The sequence below is a fragment of the Pecten maximus genome, chromosome 8 (genome assembly GCF_902652985.1).
Source record: "Pecten maximus chromosome 8, xPecMax1.1, whole genome shotgun sequence".
NCBI classification, from domain to species: domain Eukaryota; kingdom Metazoa; phylum Mollusca; class Bivalvia; order Pectinida; family Pectinidae; genus Pecten; species Pecten maximus.
This window is the reverse complement of record NC_047022.1, coordinates 4,222,089-4,243,777: the sequence shown is the minus strand read 5'-3', so window position 1 is coordinate 4,243,777 and position 21,689 is coordinate 4,222,089. Positions and strand designations below refer to the sequence as shown.

The 21,689-nt window shown below is 38.9% G+C and overlaps 1 protein-coding gene across 3 annotated transcripts in view; it reads left to right on the top strand.

Moving 5' to 3' along the window:
• Nucleotides 1-21,689, top strand: part of LOC117332646 (homeobox protein cut-like 1) — a 107,503-nt gene that overhangs the window by 11,387 nt on the left and 74,427 nt on the right. The window lies entirely within an intron of this gene.

Here is a 21,689-nt window from a genome sequence, read left to right as displayed (position 1 = left end):
TGATTCTGGGAATGAAATTTTTACAGGTGTAGATATAGATATGAAATCAGCTGATTTACACTGATGATCAGAAATACATTCGTGGGGTGAATCTCAATCAAGGATAATACGTTTCTAATAGAAGATGAATATCAATTTATGTTTGTCGAGAAAAGAGGCACTCAGAAATGAAGTAATGACATGGCGATTATTAGCGCTACCTAGTGTGTGACGATCCGATACATTGATACCAAGTTTTGTATGGGATGTCGGCCTAGTCGGACGGCTTCAGATCAAAAGAGAACTTATTTGTATTTAATATTCACATCAGGTTTGCACTAGCAAATCTTGTGTATTTTACTCCATTTTTATTGTACTCGGCATTTGTTTCCTCCTTACAAGTGATAGAGATGGACAACAGGGTCATCAATTTCAAAATTCCAAGGCAGATCTCTCTGAAGGGGCCCCCTAAGGGGGATTTGTTTATGATGTTTTTTTTTGTATGTTTATATATAGATAAATAGGTAATTAGGACAGTGAATCAGCATATTGATAGACAGATGTAGGTAGATTGACAGGTGTAATCTGATTTCAGTCCAGGTGAGATATGTAATCATGCCCGGCCCCCTGTCTTGGCCCCCAATCATAGATCACATGAGTATTTAGTGTTCAATCACCTGATGATGGAACAGTCCTTATACTGCATGCTCAACATGCATATCAAATTAATTTGGAAATCCTTTTGTTTCGAATTGTTTTTTCTCAATCAGTCATTCCGGAACTGATTGCAGAGTGGGTAATGATCTCGTTGTCTTTGATGGATATTCGTCGATGACAGATCACAATCCGCCCCATTGGCAATAGTAGGTATATCGGGAGATTTTGAAGGTTTTTCTTCATAACTGATGTGATTACCGGCAGAAATACATGATTAATTGGCGAAATTAAACTGTTTTCTAGACAAATTGAGAAGTGTCTCCCATCTACAGTGAATCAGTACTCGATCATACTGTGAAAATCTCCACAAAACTTGTACTGATAACTAGAAATATCTGTCACAGACTATCTCTCATTCCTCATTAGTACTGATTTCACAGTAAAGATAAACTTATGTTAATGAAAAATGATCCTAAATAGTTAAAAAATCAACTCATTCATATATAAATAAAACTTAAATTGTAAGATTTCTATCACTTTTCACTTGTAAGCTCAGAGATGGGAAGATGCTGCTGAATGTGTTTCTATAAAATAAAAAAAAACAAACAACATTTTGCTGGAAAAGTTTTCATTTATACATACATGTGAATTAAAAAAAAAAATCATCCTCAAAATGACATCTTGTTGTGAACATGTGAACATGAATTACGAAGCTCTTGTGTTTTCATTTTGTGTGGCCATGTGAAACTTTTATCAGAAAAGAAAATCACTGGAAATATTTAATGCTTCAATACTTCTTCTCATTGAAGATATAAATTTAAGTTCAATGCATAGTTGTTAAAAAGTCTCGAGAACTCTATAGATTTTTTTTCTCTCTCTGTATATATAATTTCTGATCACAAAGAAAATTAATGGAACTCAAGGAGGCCTGCGATCCTGTTCTTGTTGGTAACAATGATTACATATGATGCAGATAAATATCAGGTTGCTTAAGTTTAACACAGGAAATCATAAAAACCACAATTTTATAGCCAGTAGCTTTTCAGGCCGTTTTATCTTGCATACATTAAAATCACACTTAGTGAAATTTGCACATACACATTAGAACGTATTTTCAACAAATCATTGGAACATTTCATTCGTAAATACATTTTTTGGAAAAAATTTTGAGATCAATCAGCGAATTTATAGGGTATAATTGAGTGAGTGATTCTCCGATAGGCTGTTTCATGCACAATGAAGCGCTAGGACGGAGTTACGCCCCATTAATGCATAGACTCAAATTTATTTGAAGAAGATAGGAAGAAAATGTATTGATGGATCGGGCCTACTTATACGCAGAACGAGACAGTGATAGATATATTTCATGCACAATGAAGCAACCAAGGACTTGATGGTGTTCGATGGTCACGACCGTCTGCTCGGTGACGACAAGACTTGAGTCGAGGCGTGGCATTTATCGATCGTACACAGCCAGTCGACCTTTAGTGATTGCTCTCTATTGTGATTCCATCTACTGGCACTTTTCTGAAATATCTACGCGTCACATCCTTGAACTAGTGGTTTCTTTGGAGACATTTGTAATACTAGGCAATAATATTTAAAAGAAATAGTCCACCAGCTTGAATTACAGAAGTGGGATAGTGTGCTTAGCTAAGCTCTGCTGATCTCGTACAGGTACTATAGATTTGGGAAGAAAACACACTTAACTCGCCCATTGGCGAATAATGATTAGATACACATTTCAGTAGAAACTTATCTGATCACAAGTTTCGTGTGGCATGTCAATGGAAAAAATATGTAAATTGAGCCAGGAGATCCAGATGTTGTGAGATAGCTCTCTTCGTCTTTTACACGCTCCATCGAGCAGGAATCAAGCCGGTCTCTTTTGCAACTGTTTTCAGGTAGAACACAATAGCACAGTGATACAGCCATCTATTTAATGGCGAAGTGGGCCATCCCAGGCCACTAAACGCTGGACCATTGCCAAAATTGAACCCTCTCTTCCTCCTTGCGATGTATAGAAATCATACGACCATATTTGGATGGAGGTATTTTGCTGACGACCTTTCAATCAGCTGTCTGATATAGTGTTGCATTGACAGTCAGGTAGTCATGTGCTTCGGGTTTCTCTCGATAAAATATGCCAACATGTTTTAGAATTCGGGTTTTATGGTCGTGCAGCTATGTAATAGTGTCGAGTTATAGAGATTTAATGAACAAAAAGGCAAACAATTACTATCTATAATGTATATTAGCGGCCATTTCACTCTGAGGTCAAGTGAGGAAATTCTTTCAGTCTGGACTTTCTGATCTTTCTGTGTAATAAAAATTTCTTTAAAAACGCTTCCAATTTGTATTGTTTGATTAGAAATTAATTTTGTATGAAATCTATTTGGCACTACATGATGAGAAATATTAATGAGTGCATGATGAATATTAGAATTAATTGAGTTTTTGTTTGTCTGTAGCACAATGAGACATCTATATTCCGATTGTGATTTTAGACAGTTGTATGATTGTCTTTAAGACGTTATATGCCCCATTTAGGTGCTGACGGCACCAGTTAGATTTCATTTTGGGGCTGGTGACATTATTAGAACTAGAAGGTGAACACGTGTATACGTACATTTTTTTGGTGGTGAAATTGGGATGAAGTTAAGGCTGTATGCTATGTTCCTACTATTTACACCTCAATTACAAAAGAGTTCCATGCTAAGAAAATTTAAATATATTGACTTAGCCTGTTTGTATTTGTTGTACATATGTGTTGGGGAGTGTAACTTTGTAACCTTCTCAGTCCCAGAAGTAGTGACCCTGGGGACCCAAGATTAGCCCAGTTGGTGTATGATCACATGGTCTCTCTGAAGGAGTAGATATTTGATTTCCCTACCCCAGGAGAAGCTTGCCCTGGCCCTCACAGATCACAGCTGGTCTAACCCCACCCTGCAGCCACCGATATTTGTATCTGCGCATCTTCATTGAGATGGCTGTGATTTGTAGGTATCAGGTATTTGTCCGCGTCGTGGTTGACTGGTTATCGGGGGCTGGTGTCTAACATCTTTTTGATGAGCTATCGACAAAACATTGTTGTCCCGGACGTCTCGGCAGACACCAGTACTGCCCCTTTCAGCTTCCAACGATTTAGGGTCAATACCTTCGCATTATTCTAGTCAGTAACAGGTTAGCTTACCTGATCAGCTTGACCGACTGGACCGCGCTGTGGTGTAGTATCTAGGCTGACAGTACGGCGGTGTTCACTCAGCCATATCGTTATTGGTTGGGTCATCACACATTATACCTGTTCCACACCTGATTTGAATTTAGATGGAATCAAATAACCAGCAAGTATTGGTTTGTGTAGATAGTCCCCGGGGCGGTGTGCACACCTGCAGATCGGACAGGTAGGTGAAGGAGCTAAACATCAGGTAAATACCCTGTATCAATATAACTAATTACTTTATAACTTAAGTTTGGACATCATGACGTAGTTTTTCCAACATCGGTTCCAACTTCACATCATTGTAATTAAGGATTGTCCTACTTATGATTGTAACAGCCTCACACACATTGCTGCTCACTTTAGATAATGTACAGTTACAGACTTCTAAGGAGGTCATTTAATAGTTTATTATTAACTTGTGTACTGTACATGCATGTTGTCTATTATTACAAGTCACTTAGATAGGAACCGTTTGGTACAGGGTAATGATTATGTGGTTATAGACAGGTGCTAGACTGGACACTTTACACAGGTGGTTGTTATAGACAGGTGTTAGACTGGACACTTTACACAGGTGGTTGTTATAGACAGGTGTTAGACTGGACACTTTACACAGGTGGTTGTTATAGACAGGTGTTAGACTGGACACTTTACACAGGTGGTTGTTATAGACAGGTGTTAGACTGGACACTTTACACAGGTGGTTGTTATAGACAGGTGTTAGACTGGACACTTTACACAGGTGGTTGTTATAGACAGGTGTTAGACTGGACACTTTACACAGGTGGTTGTTATAGACAGGTGTTAGACTGGACACTTTACACAGGTGGTTGTTATAGACAGGTGTTAGACTGGACACTTTACACAGGTGGTTGTTATAGACAGGTGTTAGACTGGACACTTTACACAGGTGGTTGTTATAGACAGGTTTTAGACTGGACACTTTACACAGGTGGTAGATATAGAAAAGTTTTGGACTGGTCACTTTACACAGGTGGTAGTTATAGACAGGTTTTAGACCGGTCACTTTATACAGGTTGCGAAAGAGACTAGAAAGTAAGTCTATAAAGAAGGATTTAACTTTAAAATATAAATGTTTGTACAAGGAAAAAAAAAGATGTTAATATGTACAATAAAAATGTTAAGAGGTGAATTGTAAGTGATCCTGTGTCGGCCTCATGGTGAGGACATCAACCAGGCCATCGATAGTCTTCCAGACAGGAAGTGGGTAATTAATGCAAACAAATGTGTAGTGTAAGTATGGTACAGTGGCCAGTCCTCACACTAACTGGTCTGTCATCATAGGGAGGAGGGGAGAAATCAGGAGCTGGGGGGGGGGGGGGGGCAGTGGAGACAGATAATGAGGGGGGGCAGTGGAGACAGAAAATGGGGGGGGGGGGGGGGGGGCAGTGGAGACAGATAATGGGGGGGGGGGGCAGTGAGACAGATAATGGGGGGGGGGGCAGTGGAGACAGATAATGAGGGGGGGGCAGTGGAGACAGAAAATGGGGGGGGGGGGGGCAGTGGAGACAGATAATGGGGGGGGGGGGCAGTGGAGACAGATAATGAGGGGGGGGGCAGTGGAGACAGATAATGAGGGGGGGCAGTGGAGACAGAAAATGGGGGGGGGGGGGGCAGTGGAGACAGATAATGAGGGGGGGGGGCACAGTAGAGACAGATAATGGGGGGGGAGTGGGGAATGCTGGAAGAGTGGGAACAGAAAACCAAAACCAGGAGCTGTGTGGGGGGGTCGGACCAGGGCTATAGGGGGCAGTGGTGTCTGGGCAGGTGATTGATCAACTTCAGGGGTTGAGGAGGGTGGGTCATGGTTCAAAAAAGATTTGACAATATAAAAATTGAAGCATATGAATAAGTGTCTATAAGATTGTTAAATAGTTTCACAGAATTATAACACAATAACTTATTTAGAATACAAAACAGTTCTCATTGTTTACACAGGTGTAAGTATATACTGTAAAAAATAGTCAGGTTTGGAGTAATCTATGAGCCTTAAGATGGAGCCCCAGGCAATATACCATATTGATGGCTGTAGTCCTGTCTAGCCACTGTCCACCACTGTCCAGTAAACTGGACAATTGATGATCAGCCCTCATTCATATTGTCCCAACTGACCGATGCCCTAGAAAATTCATTCAAATAAATCACTAATGATGTTGATATGTGGAGGAGCACTGCCAGTGATCCTGGCAAAGGTCAAAGGTCACAGGTCACAGCTCCTGGTGTTGTTCAATCATGGTCCATTGTTTGTGTGTATGGTTAGCTTCCTGTTATCAAAACTAGTTTCTATGACAGAAGATCTATATATAGAATAAAAATCTGCTTTATGTTTATTCAGAAATGAAGGATAAGTGCACTGTTCATTTTCCTAGAAATATACATAGGTTGTCTGATTTAGAAGAAAACCACACAAGGCTTCTGTATCAAACTAACAGGCATGTGTAACCAGGACTTGTCCTGATGATAATCTATGACCACTGGTTGTAGCTGGACAGTGGCTATTATTCAACCTGTCCACACTAACTTTGTCCTGATGATCAGAAGGACACCTCCCTCTGTTCTTTTTAAAATGTCCTCCCTATCCTATTTCTGCCCCTGTGACATATCCTATATAGCTATCTTCCTGACCATTAACACTCCTCCACACCACAGGGGGCATTGCATTGCCTAACTGTGGTGATGTAACAATTTTCTCAACCCAGGGAAATTCCATTGCCTAACTGTGGAATTCCATTGCCTAACTGTGGTGATGTAACACTTTTCTCCACCAAGGGAAATTCCATTGCCTAACTGTGGAATTCCATTGCCTAACTGTGGTGATGTAACACTTTTCTCCACCAAGGGAAATTCCATCGCCTAACTGCTGATGCAACAATTCCCCTCCCCAGGGAAATTCCATCGCCTAACTGTGGTGATGTAACAATTCCTCTATCCAGGGAATTTTTTTTGCCTAACTGTAGTAATGGTGTTCTATCCCTACTCCACGAATATTCAAAGCCTAGCTGATTATTGCCATCCCCACCCTAGGGACCTTTTTATTGCCTCACTGTGGCAATGATCTATCCCCACCCCAGGGACATTGTCTTACTATGGTGATGTTCCATCCCCACCCCGGGGAAATTTCTTTGTCTTACAGTGGTGGTGTTTCATCCCCACCCCAGGGACATCTCATCACCTGAGCACTGATATCATAAATGTTCCCTCCCTACCAAAGGGACGTTTTCAATAATTTATATAATTTTAGAAATTAAATATTATGTAACTGTCCAGCCGAACAGGATAGGGAACCTGTACATATGATAAGCTTTAAATAAACAACCGCGTATAGAATTTATAACAAAACGAAAATGTAATTGGCACGGAATGAAATTGGGAAGGGAGACAACTGTCTTTCTTTGTTTTGGCTGTTATATGTTAGCCGTGCTGGAGCTGCCAGACAAACGAGGTCAGTAATTGATATTTTAGACAGCTGATCAGGATCCAAAACTGAGCCTCAGCCCTGATAATCCTTTGACCCAACACAGCTACAACGCTTTGACATTGACCAGGCTGATTGCTAATCCAACCTGCCACTACATTATATAGATGTTAAAGTGTTGTTTCCAACTTCCTAATACAAATGATATCTCTCTCACATTGAGAGGAAATGTGACTGAGATGCATGCAGGCCCCATTAGAGAAGGGCTGCGGAGGCTGATGTGCAGCCATCTCTCTGTAGCACATGTCTGGGGCTGTAGATTAGCCTATCACTATTGGTGATTTACCGACCAGTCATATTTGATGTATAGAAGGGTTCTTTCCGGCCCAACAGTTGTTCTCTCTATTATAACAAACATCCCATTGGAGGGGGACAGCCGCTGGAAGGGACAATCCTTTCTAGGGGGGAGGGGTGTATGGGGGGAGACCATTTGAGCTTGGGGAGGGACATTTTTGTATGGGGGATCCATATGATTTACTGTTAGAGGGTACATGTGATGTATGTGATTTTCATTTTGGGAGGGTCGGGTTACGAGATGTATTGGTTGTTTGTGTGTGTGTATCGGCCTGATATATTTATTGTGACGTGGTGAAGTATTTTTCGGTGAAGGTTGTATGGGGGCGATGTGAGCTAGAGTCCTGTGGATATCATATTTCTGTTATATTGACAAAATCACCCTAAATATATTCTGACGTGAATGTTATACAAATACCAAGTTATCCTTTGTTTATCTTAAATTGAGAACAAAGAAGTTGTGTTCCTCATATAGAATCTAGACACAATGATAAGGATGAAAATTGATACTTCTTTTCTTTCGAAAATGAAACAGTATTTTTCATCTACCAAGATTTTAGCATGATCTGTCCTAGTTTTAACAGGATCTGTCGTAATTATGATCAGATCTGTCCTAATTCTAGCACAATATATCAAGATTTTACATGATCTGTCCTAATTTTAGCACAAATACATCATGATTTTAGCAGGATATGTCCTAATTTTAACAGGATCTGTCCTAATTTTAACAGGATCTGTCCTAATTCTAATCGGATCTGTCCTAATTCTAACAGGATCTGTCCTAATTCTAGCACAATATATCAAGATTTTACATGATCTGTCCTAGTTTTAGCAGGATATGTCCTAATTCTGATAAGATCTGTCCTAATTTTAGCACAATATATCATGATTTTAGCGTGATCTTGCCTGATTTTAGATTTGTCTATCAATAATATTACCCAGATTTACACAGATATATATATATATACAATGTACACATTCTCTTGTCTGTACCAATTTTAAAACAAAAACTCATATATTTTAAAAGAATTTTTTTCAAAATCCAATCCTGAACCTTTCGGCCCAGATTTTTCAGGAGCCAGGAAGAAAGACCGTAAATAGTTTGTTGGATGTTTCGGTGGACATATCAATGTTGTGAGAAGGAAGGAATCTGTTGATATATGGAATCTGTCTTGTTGGTTCTGGTTACCATGGTAACAGTCCTCCATGTTTGATCAGCTGACTAGTAAGATAGGTCTGCGATAGGCCAACATGAGCCTTACATCACAAAACAGCGTAAATCTATCAGTGCTGGCTGAGGCCGCTCACCATCTTTGATATAACTTATACTGATTAACATTGCATTTTGCTGAAAAATGACATGGGGATTGGTGTTCTTGTGTCTATCATGTGTCCGATCAGTAGCGGTGAGGAACTGATCATCATCAGCGCAGACCAAATACAGGTTAGGACTGTGTTAGTGTCACAATCACTTCCTCCTACAACAATGGTAGCCAAGGCGCTGAACTAGCAGACGCAGCTAAATCATTCACAAATGTCTCCTTCCATTTCTTCACAATAATCCTCTACACACCACTCAAATACATCTTGGTGATCTACATCAAATGTCTCGCTCGACACCTTCTCATCCTCAGTACACCGCTCAAATACATATCTGTGATCTATATCAAATGTCTCACTCGACACCTTTACAACTCGAGCACTCCGCTCAAATACATCTCAATTGTCACACTTAGCACTTTACAACTCGAGCACTCCGCTCAAATACATCTCAATTGTCACACTTAACACCTTTACAACTTAAGCACTCCGCTCAAATACATCTCAATTGTCACACTTAACACCTTTACAACTTAAGCACTCCGCTCAAATACATCTCAATTGTCACACTCAACACCTTTACAACTTAAGCACTCCGCTCAAATACATCTCAATTGTCACACTAAACACCTTTACAACTCGAGCACTCCGCTCAAATACATCTCAATTGTCACACTTAACACCTTTACAACTTAAGCACTCCGCTCAAATACATCTCAATTGTCACACTTAGCACTTTACAACTTAAGCACTCCGCTCAAATACATCTCAATTGTCACACTCGACACCTTTACAACTCGAGCACTCCGCTCAAATACATCTCAATTGTCACACTCAACACCTTTACAACTCGAGCACTCCGCTCAAATACATCTCAATTGTCACACTCAACACCTTTACAACTTAAGCACTCCGCTCAAATACATCTCAATTGTCACACTAAACACCTTTACAACTCGAGCACTCCGCTCAAATACATCTCAATTGTCACACTAAACACCTTTACAACTCGAGCACTCCACTCAAATACATCTCAATTGCCACACTTAACACCTTTACAACTCGAGCACTCCGCTCAAATACATCTCAATTGTCACACTTAGCACTTTACAACTTAAGCACTCCGCTCAAATACATCTCAATTGTCACACTCAACACCTTTACAACTTAAGCACTCCGCTCAAATACATCTCAATTGTCACACTAAACACCTTTACAACTCGAGCACTCCGCTCAAATACATCTCAATTGTCACACTTAGCACTTTACAACTCGAGCACTCCGCTCAAATACATCTCAATTGTCACACTAAACACCTTTACAACTCAAGCACTCCGCTCAAATACATCTCAATTGTCACACTCAACACCTTTACAACTCGAGCACTCCGCTCAAATACATCTCAATTGTCACACTTAACACCTTTACAACTCGAGCACTCCGCTCAAATACATCTCAATTGTCACACTTAACACCTTTACAACTCGAGCACTCCGCTCAAATACATCTCAATTGTCACACTCAACACCTTTACAACTTAAGCACGCCGCTCAAATACATCTCGATTTACATCTAATGTCTCACTCGATACCTTCACATCCTCAGTACACGACTCAAATACATCTCATCGATTTACATCAGATTTCTCGATACTTTCCAAAACTGAGCATGATGCCACTCAAATTATATACAAGCTCAGTACATCAAATGTGACACCCTTTATATTGCAGCACACCAAAATTCGGCTCCAAACATGAACTTTTTGTCGTAACTTAATTAAAAGTACTCTTCCCAATGATATCAATGGAACTACCACTTCCCTTGAAAAATCACCAAAATGTTTCAGTAGATATGCAGCACGGCATTTAGCTCTTAAACACCAGCGAAAACTGTCATTTTCAAAGATCATTGTGTACGATATGAAATTAACTTCAGAAAATATTTACTACAATTAACTTTGATTTAAAATCTGCAACTCCAGAACTTTAAACATAACTAAAATAATACTGAGCTTAATTATAAACCAAAGTTCCATACAGGAAGCTGCAGGTTCATACAACTATTCGTTGACCTCATTAGGTGTTAATACAATGAGACAGAAGAATGTATTGACCATGCTTATTGCATGTGTTTGACCTTTGACCTATCGGTTGCCAAGGTGTTTCTTGCACCTCTGTAAATGTCACAAGCAATATAACCAAGACAACAGTGTTGATTTCTCCATCAAGACACTTGGCAATATCATCTGGCCGGTTTGTAGGAATTTATGTCAGGAAGTTTGTGATTGTTCCCTGAATCTGCTGGTGACTTACAGCCAATCGCGGAGTATCTAAGCAATATTACATGTACCAGTGAAACGGTACTGTCACTTCCGCATTCCGACGTCAGCTTGAGGAGTCTTTCCTCATCTTCCAGGGTACGTAGGGTGCATTGCTGTCTCTGAAATATGTTAATGATCTGACCATCACAAAATAATATTAAAAGTTAATAATCTTGACCAAATTTCTTCTTAACCATTCATCAGATATTTATCACCGTGATAATTAGGTTCTGATAAATCTAATACTGTACAGCCTGGCTAGATCGGAGCTTTAGTAACTGGGATTCTAATCTATGGTGATTTTAGATGATAAAAAACTTACCATATTCCAGTTTATCCGAAAAGCTCAATTCCTCAAGTTCCTCACATCTCTCAGATCAGTGATAAAAAGAGTTAAATTATCAGTTGAAAACAGTTTCATACTTTTTCGCTCCTGTTTCAACTTGTGTTAATCTTTTATTTCAGTATTTTCAAAATATTTTATTATCAAGTAATACATGTATGTACAATTACATATAGATATTTAAATAAATGGATTAGACAACAGGCTAAGCCTATACTGGTCCTGTCCAAAAATTTCAATATTTCATTGAAAAGGGAGGCAAAGGGGGATTTTTTTTTACTAAAAATATGTGATACCAGTGGAATTAAAAATTATCATGAAAAGGGTCATTATATTTTGTCTGTTTAAAGTGTTCTAAAGTGGAAACTTCAGTTTTAATTTAAAAATAAATTGATTGGTTGTGGATCTTATTTCTTAAAAATAAAAGTAAATATATTAAACTGATTCCGAAGCTTTACCCTATAAATCCCTAATTGATTCAAACCCTTATGGGACATAGTGTGAGGATTTACTTAAGTTGTTTTTAATTCAGCCGATGTGGAATTAATTAGCCTGTTACTGCTATACATCTTATTCCCCCCCCCCCCCCCCCCCCCCCTCAACCTCAACCTCCTCCCGCGGTCAATATTTCTATTTAATGGAGGGAGATGGTAGGAAATATTACAACATAAATTATGTACATCATTTGTAGAGAAAAAATAAACTAAACAATTTCAAAAAATTAGATAGGAAGTTTAATCTGGCAGAACATACAGGCCCATTAAGCCTTTTACAGATTCTAAATTTCTTACTTGTGATGTAAATGTGGAAAAAAAAACTGGTCATGGTAATTTGGTAATTTAAATCGGAACATTATGGATGACTTACACAGTTGACCGAGATAGCTGAACGAAAGGTTATCATACGATTGATGTTCACACGGATACATGGATGCTATAGGTCAGGAGAACTTTCATGAAAACGAGAGAAAATTTTGAATTACTAGAAGTCTAACTAAGCATTAATGTTGGTGAAATGTGTTGAAATTAAACCAATCGGATAGACAGATAAAAACTGGCATTATATTGCCCCTGTTTAGAATCTATGACATAACATGTATGTTAGTAACCATGGCAACCATTGTAGACCGAAACGATGCTACACCTTTCTGACCAGAGCAGAACAACTTCATAGAAATCTCAACCAAATTGTTGCCAAAAAACTCAAACAAGTTTGTACTGCCTGATAAAACAATGGCTCGATCTGTAAACGACCTGCTTAGCCAATCAAATCACATCACATATCGTCTGTCAAAACCACATCATTTAGGTACCAGGTTTTGAGTCCCGACAGTAAAATGTTGGGACTCCACCTACAGGACGAGATCAAGTAGGCGCCTAGGGGATGCTGCACAGAACGGGACATAAGACATCGACGATCACCAGGGCGGCACCACTGGTCTCCGGTACTATCAAACACGATAAATTATGCTTAATCAATTTCTAACTTTGCCCAAACATCGGCCCTATGATGTGAGAAGTTTATCTGTGATTCATGTTGGAGAAATGCCGACCTATTGGTTACTTTCACTGGTGTAGGAATCTGCCGTGACAGATCAATCGGGCGGCAACCAATATTCACTAGATACATGAATATGTACAGTTGGCAGGGCCGTGTACCTTTTTCATAGTATCGGGTTAATTTAGTTATCTTGACTTCATTGTTTTCCCATGTAATTACCAAACCACACATTAAGATTTTCTCTGGGAATGTAGCGATCATATCACTGACGACTTTCCCTTTTCATTTAATAGGCCCAATACTTTTGTTTATTGCCTATGTAAAACATCCAAATATATTTTCTTTCTTTGTATAGTTTTGGTAATTGTTAGACAGGAGACCAAGGGGGACGAGGGGGGAGTGGGAGGGGGACGAGGGGGGAGGGGGACGAGGGGTATCTGATCAGAAAGCCCTTTGTACAGCTGATGATTAAGCAAGAGACATATAATTTAGAAGGGAGGGTGAAATAGTCTTGATTTCTGGATCTACATAAACTGGAAATTCTTTCATTTATTCTTTTTTCTATTTCTGCAATTTCTTTTCTCTTAATCAGTCTTTTCCCTCTTTCCTTTAATCAGTCTTTTCTCTCTCTTTCCATTAATCTGTCTTTCCTCTTTCTTTCCCTTAATATAATCAGTCTTTTCTCTTTCTTTCCTTTTATATAATTATCTCTTTCTTTTTTCTCTTTTCCTTAATCTGTGTTTTCTCTTTCCCTTAATCTGTCTTTCTTTTCTCTTTCCCTTATAATCTGTCTTTCTTTTCTTTCCCTTATAATCTGTCTTTCATCTTGCATTTGTTTATCTGCATTGTCCTCAATTTTTCTCTTTTAAACTTTTCTTTTCCAACTGTCTGTTTTCCCTTTTGCTTCTTTATCCATTCAGTTCTTCTTTCTATCCTTAACGTTATGTTTTCTTCTCTTAGACCATTTACTGGTACTCTATTCATTCTCACTCTACTTCTGTATTTTTTCCTCTTTTCTTCTCTCCATTTTACCTCCTTCCTCTGTCTCTCTATCCCTTTGTCTCTGTATCCTATCTCTGTTTGTCTGTTTTCCCCCTTAACTGACTGTATCATTCCTCCATTTTCCCCTTTAGCTGTGTATCATTCCTCCATTTTTTCCCTCCCATCTGGTCATTCATCCTCTCCCCCTCCCGCCATGCTGACACTATGTATTAAAGTTTGACATGGTTATGGGACAGCTTGTAGACTTAGACCTTTTACAACATTTATAAAAAACGTTCCCCAATCTGATCTGGTTTACATAAGTATTAACTGGCAATGACAGAAACAGTGTATCATTCTCTGTTTCATTTCAAATTCAATTTCCAAATTACCCCACTCCCACCTTTCTCCACTCTCTGATATCTGTGCCAAATAGCAACATGAGCAGCAATTATCTGCGATGATCAGTCAGTATAGAATTGACTATTTCACTGTTAGGCTTCAAATCAGGGACTGGGGGCTCTTGATTTAACAATTAGGCCACTTGAAACATATCATATTTCCCCTCAGAAACAATTGCATGGAACTCTGTGTCACTGGTAAGGCGAGACCAGGCCATCACTAGCTAACTGTTTTTCTAGATAAGCCGCCAAGTCAATATTTGTTCGCCTAAGAACACGGAGTCTGATCACCCGGGTTTTACTTACTGTACATATCTTTACTTATAGGCCCTGGCCATGTTAGTAGTGATTATCGTAGACGCCAGAGACAGCAAGTGATCTGCGGATCAGTCTCTGGTAATCCCGTCCGGGACGAGATGACGATGTCGCCCGGGTACACAGATATGTGCCCGAGTCAGTTTCAAAGCCAGTAATTGGCGAAATCTTTAAATAAACAAATTTGTTGGGACAAAGTGATTGAGGATGGGGGCTGTGCATTCTGATTGTAAAACCTGCTGCAGGGAAACAATTTTCACCTTGAATAGAATTAAGGATACATCCTCTTATGTTGAAATAAAACGAATACAAAAGAGTTCCGATCCAAGTAATTTATCAAAAAATGTCTTTTGAAATTTCAACTTTGGTAATTATTGACATTGCTATTTAATTACTTGATAAAAAGTAATAGAATAAATATATATTACTTATTAAAAGCTATAGAATTAATATATATATAATCACTGTATATCTATGTATAATTACTGGTGTTAGTTGATTTCAAATATTGAACTATTTGTCAGGTGCTAAAATAAAGATATAATTACTGATACTTGTATTTAAAATCTCGAAAGCAGTTCAGTTTCATAGATAATGTTAATTTTAAAAGATGTAAAAAAAACACTGTAGTAATCTTAAGACAAAGAACATTTTTGAGATGGAGCCTTTTTGTCTCATTTTGGGAAAAAAGTTGATGAATTGGGAAGATCTTTGCAGGAGTAAATTGCAAATTTTGGGCATTTCAATTGGCGGAAATATGAAATGATTTAAGTTGGGAATATGGCCCTTTAATGGGCCCAAAAAGCCCCTAAAAAGCTCTGTTTGTTATTATAATTAAGAGCAAATAAAAATCAAAAAAACATTTTGAAAGCACTTGAGGTTCGGAATTTGTGATATTGAAGCTTAAGTCTGAATTCGCTATAAGGATTTACATAGCCATCCTTCATGGGGATGTCATATGTAAAGGTTGTCAGCGATGAAATTGTAGACCCCAATATATCAGGATTTGTCCTATAATATGAAATTATATCCTTATGATTTCCTGTGGGTATTGTGTATCTATGATACTGATGTTGTAACTAGATCAGAGACAAAATATTCTCATAAAAAACATCAACCCCACTTTCAAAGTGTATCTTATAGGAAACAGTTTATAACTTGAAACATTTAAATTAAATAAAAATTTAAAAAGGGAAATTGATGAAAATTATAGAAATATGCAGTTGCAAATAATATGTAAAATATAGTTTTATGTATATTTGTATATATATGTACAGTGATCATGATAGCAATATATATGGTGTTTATTCGGTAAAATTCTGCTTTTGTGTTTCTGCTGTTTATCTTTCATGCCAATTTTATAAATACATTTAACAAACTGATCAAACATTTTGCTTTGTAAGAAGTTTTAATTTTTGATAAAAACATTTTTTTTTCAATTAAAAAGGAATATTTGTTAAAATCAACGTTAGAAATTTTATAAAGATAATCCAGATCACAAAAGTGTTTGCTTTGCTTGTGATTGGACCTGATCCAGGTGATCAAGATATTTGTGATACAACTTGATTCAGGTGATCAAATTTTGGTAAAGAAAGAAAATTTAGGATCATGTAGCGAACCAAGGTGATGGGATTAAAAGTTTAGGTGCGGAACGTGAGATAAAGGGCTAAATTTTCCCCACTGTATACGTACATAATGCTTGTGTATAAGGCGTTTCCAAAATAGCAAAATTGATTTGTTGTATTATTGTCGCCGATTTATCAGCCCCGCTCAAGATTATTGATTTCTCCCCTGATTTTCCTTTAAAACTTTTTGTTGAGAAGTTAATCCCGTATGTTGTGGTGGGTTTGTGTGTTCAGGATAGATGGGGAATCTAGGGAGGATTACCTTTAATACACTGACTGAGTTAAACACTCGATCAAGTACGCATTAAGGCAAACTTCACACACAGTTTTCATGTTCTGCGGATGAAAATCCAAATTTCATTAGCAGTTTTCTTTATCTTTTAATAATTTTTTTTTTTTTCTGAAATGAACTGTGCTTGACAGTTAAGTAGGGAAAAAAATTAAAAATAAATATGATATCTCGCACTGGGTACAACAGACCAGCTTTTATCATAGCGGAGGAATGTAACTCTGTTTTATTATCCTCTCCTATAACAGCTTGAAGGTTGGCCAATGGGAGTTATCTGCCCTTTGTAGGAGTGTTCAACAGCTAGATACTAACATAGCTCCTTAACTTCGTTAAAGAAAATGTCCAAAGCTTGTTGTTCAACACATTATTTTTGTGTAAATACTGTAGAAATAAACACATCAGTTTCATTATAACACTGAAGTCTAACTCATCATTTGATCATAAAACATCAAAATACTTATCAGAGCGTTTGTTTGATACTGTCTCGCCTGCTCCAGTGTGGAGGATTCATTTATATATTGGCACAGCTGTTGACTAACGACGCTAACGTACATTATGTATTACGAGAGAAGTATTTGATGATTCCGTGGTTACTGGGGTTTAAAACAATCTTATGGAGACTGTACCCTTTGAGCATTACTCACTAAAAGGAGTTCAATTTCAAAATCATGTCGGTGTTTGAAGTGTACGGTGGTAATTCTGTATTCATCTCGCCGGTAACACTCCACAATTAAGCCTCTATTTAACGTGTGTGAATAATTCTCAGATGCAACAATAAACGATGCCGCGTGCGTAAAATGGTAATGTTGTTTTCTACATCAAATTTAGTTGATAATTGTATAAAGTGTTTGTGTAGCGGGGAGGTTTTCCTGGAGGTGTGAAAACGGTACTATATTTACGGTTTTGGGTGTTTCATAAATAACCAAGTATGTGTGCAAATGCAACCCTTTTTCGCAATTCAAACACATTTATAGATTTTACATTTTCTCATGTTAGGGAAAGTACTTGTGTTTGCAAGTACATTGTTATCGATATTTCATGTGTTCACATATATATATACATGTACAATTAAAGTAGTTTTCATTAAATGTTTTGAAGAGCAGTGGTATTTTTACACATGCAAATGTGCAAATAGATACATATGTGCAAATATGTACATATGTGTAAGTAAGTATATGTAAGTAGGTACATGCATACAAAGATACATATGTGTAAGAAGAAACATGTGCAAGTAGGTACATGTGTACTGGTAAATTACATAGGTACATGTATACATAGGCACATATGTGTAAGTAGGTACATGTGTACTGGTAAATTACATAGGTACATGTATACATAGGCACATATGTGTAAGTAGGTACATGTGTACTGGTAAATTACATAGGTACATGTATACATAGGCACATATGTGTAAGTAGGTACATGTGTACTGGTAAATTACATAGGTACATGTATACATAGGCACATATGTGTAAGTAGGTACATGTGTACATAATTACATGTATAAGTAGGTACATATGTGTAACTAGGTACATTTGTAAAGGTAAATTACATATACATATGTGTAAATATAATATATGTGTAAGTAGTTACGCATGTGCAGACACATTTATATTACACATAGACACACCTACGCAATAAGACAGGTGGCTGACATAAATCACTTGTTGAATTTCTTATTGTCCACCATTTACCTGAAGACATTTTGATGTAAGATATCCATATTCTATAGGATGCGAGTGCACGGTGATTTTGTGGTGTAAGAGACGGCGGGTAATGTGGCGTGGCCACTGAGCTTATCAATACCCGAATATCTAATGTATATATCGAGGCTCGGATAGAATCGGCACAATCATTTGACCATTGTTGGTCCAGCCGGTGAGGCGGAAAATACCCCCTTTCACCTCTACAGTTACAGCTACATACTTCATAATGATAGAGTATATGTTTTCAAACTCACCTATCATAATAGAACTTGCGTTAATTTTAGTCGCATTTTTATATGACTAAATGCACTCTATCAGAGATTTGTATCGACAGACAACAAAGAAACTTGTCGCGCTGTCTGATCATTTTTCCATCACCGTGAATTTCTGATGTGATATTACTGAAGTAAACACGCATAAAAAACCGATCAAACTGAATCTTATTAGCATCTGATAACAGAGAGGCTGTTCTGGAAACTTTGTTAAAAAGCCAATGAAACATTTGAGAGGTTCGCTATTATATTCATATTTTATGCAATTTGATTTTGTTAAGTCATGTCTTTCATGTGCGAGTTCTGCAGTAGATAACGATGGAGATTGAATTGTTCTGATACGTCGGACTTTCTTTTAACAGTGTACACCATTGTGATTATGGGTTAGTTTTTGTTGCGTTTTATGAGGCGAGAGAAATGCATTGACACAAGCTACACCATACAGGACCTATTGATAATGATTTACTGTAAGTGTTTATGAGATAAGAAAATTTCATTTTAAGGTGTGCAGATTCAACCGTAGCTCATAATGTATTGACTTTTAAAAGAGTGATTTTGAATTGTAGCACTTTATTCTTGTCAGTAAGGATATAGGTTACAATGAATGCAAGAAAGCACAAAATGAGATTTGGAAAATTTCAGGATGAAGAATTTCAATGTTTGCTGGCCCATGGCCACAGGCTAATCACTGCGAGGTTCTGAAAGATCACTTAGGGTAGGGGAGGGTGTGTCATGGGGATGTTTAAGGTCGTGGAGGGTCACAGGGAGTCTGGGGTACTTATGATAGACTGGGTAATGATGTGAGTATGGTTGAGGGGTGTCCCTGGGTAATACTGTGAGTATGGTTGAGGGGTGTCCCTGGGTAATGATGTGAGTATGGTTGAGGGGGGGTCCCTGGGTAATGATGTGAGTATGGTTGAGGGGGTGCCCCTGTGTAATGATGTGAGTATGGTTGAGGGGTTTCCCTGGGTAATGGTGTGAGTATGGATGAGGGGGTGCCCCTGTGTAATGATGTGAGTATGGTTGAGGGGTTTCCCTGGGTAATGGTGTGAGTATGGTTGAGGGGGTGTCCCTGGGTAATGATGTAAGTATTGTTGAGGGGTGTCCCTGGGTAATGATGTGAGTATGGTTGAGGGGTGTCCCTAGGTAATGATGTGAGTATGGTTGAGGGGTTTCCCTGGGTAATGATGTGAGTATTGTTGAGGGGTGTCCCTGGGTAATGATGTGAGTATGGTTGAGGGGTGTCCCTAGGTAATAATGTGAGTATGGTTGAGGGGTGTCCCTGGGTAATAATGTGAGTATGGATGAGGGGGTGTCCCCGGGTAATAATGTGAGTATGGATGAGGGGGTGTCCCCGGGTAATGGTGTGAGTATGGATGAGGGGGTGTCCCCAGGTAATGGTGTGAGTATGGTTGAGGGGTGTCCCTGGGTTGGGATGTGAGTATGGTTGAGGGGTGTCCCTGGGTAATAATATGAGTACGGTTGAGGGGGTGTCCCCGGGTAATGATGTGAGTATGGTTGAGGGGGGGGGGGGGGGGGGGGGGGGTCCCTTGGTAATGGTGGGAGTATGGTTAAGGGGTGTCCCCGGGTAATGATGTGAGTATGGTTGAGGGGGTGTCCCTGGGTTGGGATGTGAGTATGGTTGAGGGGTGTCCCTGGGTAATGGTGTGAGTATGGTTGAGGGGGTGTCCCTGGGTAATGATGTAGATGTTGGGGGGGGGTCCCTGGTAATGGTGTGAGTATGGTTGAGGGGTGTCCCTGGGTAATGATGTGAGTATGGTTGAGGGGGTGTCCCTGGGTAATGATGTGAGTATGGTTGAGGGGTGTCCCTGGGTAATGATGTGAGTATGGTTGAGGGGTGTCCCTGGGTAATGATGTGAGTATGGTTGAGGGGTGTCCCTGGGTAATAATGTGAGTATGGTTGAGGGGGTGTCCCTGGGTAATGATGTGAGTATGGTTGAGGGGTGTCCTGGGTTAGGTAATGACTTGAGTAGGTTGAGGGCGTGTCCCTGCGGGTTATGATGTGAAGTTATGGTTGAGGGGGATGTCTCCTGGGTTAATAATGTGAGTTATGGTTGAGGGGGGGTTGTTACCGGCGGTAATAATGTGAGTATGGTTGAGGGGGGGGGTGTCCCTGGGTAATGATGTGAGTATGGTTGAGGGGTGTCCCTGGGTAATGATGTGAGTATGGTTGAGGGGGGGTTCACTGGGTAATGATGTGAGTATGGTTGAGGGGTGTCCCTGGGTTATGATGTGAGTATGGTTGAAGTTGAGGGGGGGGGGGGGGGGGGGGTGTGTCCCTGGGTAATGATGTAAGTATTAATGAGAGAGGTGTCCCTTTTGATGATAGGATCCCAGAGCATATATAAAAGTGATCTGAGATAGGGTGGAATAATGGAGAAATGTCTCGACAAGACACCTGGTGATGTTCTAACTACCATGATAAGTGTATCGGCTAACCCTTAATGATAAATATATGCGATGTGCATTCAAGCTCATCACAATGCATACCATAGACTTGGCTCAACTTTAAACCGTCAGCTATAGATTATCTGTTTTGAGAGATTTGCTGGGGAAGACGTGTCTGTCTGTCACACCACTGACGGCCAGCAGGCTTTCAGGGATGTCGTCATGGAAACAAAATGGCCTCTGGCCTCAGAAAATGCTGATGTTAACTTGCATTACAAAGAACTTCTTACAATACTTTAGGACAATAAAAGAGATAAACGACTTTGTTTGTTTTAGTGTCGGTGTTCAGTGATGCAGGAACAAGTAGGATTTTCTGATATATTAAAAATATAAATACTAACTTTGTTCGATTTTGCTATTTTTGGTCTTTTTTTACCGCTTAAAACATTTTCGAGTTTTGCAGTCATATTGTTTTAATGTGTGAGTTTGTATTATTTTATTTATATTGATATTTCTATATTACAACTTTATACAAACTTGTTTATTTTTTGTATCAATA